This window comes from Chinchilla lanigera, unplaced genomic scaffold, assembly GCF_000276665.1.
Source record: "Chinchilla lanigera isolate Chin_1 unplaced genomic scaffold, ChiLan1.0 scaffold00028, whole genome shotgun sequence".
Classification (NCBI taxonomy): Eukaryota; Metazoa; Chordata; class Mammalia; order Rodentia; family Chinchillidae; genus Chinchilla; species Chinchilla lanigera.
In genome coordinates this window covers 512,658-514,670 of record NW_004955429.1, presented here as the reverse complement: position 1 = coordinate 514,670, position 2,013 = coordinate 512,658, and positions in this window count along the sequence as shown.

The window sequence follows — 2,013 nt, the reverse complement described above, 5'->3', positions numbered from 1 at the left end:
TGACTATAATTTCTCATGGTGTAAGAACTGACAGGTCTTTTCATGTTTTGTTAAATGGACACTAATATCATTCATGAGAGTTCTATTCTCATATCCACACCACTTAAGAGTATTCTACTTCTTAAGGTTACCACTTAAGGCTGACGTTTCAACTGATGAATATGGAGGAGATACAAATACTCAGATTATTGCATTGCAATGCAGACCCTCAAATTCAAGTCTTTCCTAAATACTATTTATATTCATTCTTTTCTCATAGTATCACATCCTTGGATATACCTCCCTGTATCGCTACAAGTGGAGGTATTATACTACTTTTAACGGGGTCTGGAATGAAGATTTGTGTAACAGGTCCACCTGGAAAAGTAATTCTGACACAGTGGGTCTCTGTACTACAGAGAATTTATGTACCTTGAGGACAGTGATCATGGAATCGTACAGAAAATGAGACACATAGAAAGTTAACAATATAATCAGAAGGAATTAATTTTGTTTTTGGAATATTTTTTGAAAAATAGTATATAGCTGTTTTTACTGGTCAAAGATCTTTAAGAATGACAAATGTTTCAGTCCTGGCTACACTCACCAACACCTAAATACTCAGATGTTTTCATTCCTATGGCATCTTTTGGTCAATAATTAGACTTCCTCAAGTTACTCCCTACAACTGAGACATGCAAGTAAGGTGTTCAAAATACAGTATTTTCTGAAGTAATTCATCCCCTAAAACTAGAAAGGGTCATAAACATCAGCATACCCTATGGCAATTTTTTGTGTTGTTTTCTTTCTTCATTCAATTGCTTGTTGAATTTAGATTTTTGAATATGATTCACAGGCTGAGAAATCATAGGTCGGTATCACCAACAAAGAACATTCCCTAAACTTCTGGAACAGAATATCAAATTATATGCTCATTATCTCCATGTGACTTGACATCTAAAGCACATCTATTGCCCAAGTACATTTCTTTTTGGATTCTATACATTTTGCTGAAAAGTTCCTTATTCCCTTGAATATGATTTCATTCGGGTATCTCACCCTTGATTCTCATGAATAAATGTTAGTGGTGGAGGCTCTTGTCTCACAGAATTGGGACTAAGACTTTAGATGGTCCCTCTGATTTTCACTGTTATTTCCATCTTGACATTTTTTATGTCAAATGTTCTGTTCCATGAATATCATGCCTATGAGTATCAGCCCACCCCAGAGAGGACAGAGGTATTTTCTGCCTTGAGAGCTCGAAAGTGGAAGATGGAAGAGCAACAGATGAAAAAGGTTTAGCATAATTGGCTGTAAAATCAAGGTGCATGGTGGCCAAATTATACCTGTGCTCTTAAGAAAGACTCTACACCCACTAAAGATTCCTTTCTTATACTCCAGGGTAGGGACATTTTTATTTCAGCATGTGTTGGAAGATTTTCCAACATAGTACAAATATTTTGGCCATTAGAAGAGCAGCGGATGAAGAAACAGGACAAAAAGTACTGAAAGTTAGCACAACTTATTTGATTACACATTGGAAGATGGCTTAGAAGAAGTTTAGGTTTGTTATCTCCAAAAATTTTTGTTTGTTCTCTCAGTCATGGGCAAATCTTGATCTCACAGATAACTGCTAAATGTAGACAAAACAATTGAAATGACATTGAGTCAACTATTTACTCACAACACAGAAAATGCCAGCTTTCATGCCATATATGTGCAGCATTCTACAAAAAGAAGTTCCATTGAATGTGTTTCTGATTTTATTTACCACAGAAACTGTGTCATTCAAAAAAATAAGTAAGGATTTTACAAACATAGCTTCTTCGGCTTTGTTCAGTAAACAGTTAAAGTAACAACCACCATCGCATCTGAAAATATGAAAAAAGGCAATGACTGGTAATTTTAAGGAGTAATAAAAAAGGGGTGAGTGTAGTATTTTTCTTGCTAACACAGGGGGATTATAGTGAATAGCAGCAATAGATCCATGATATGAACACTGTGAATAATTACTGTATATCAAGGAGGACACTC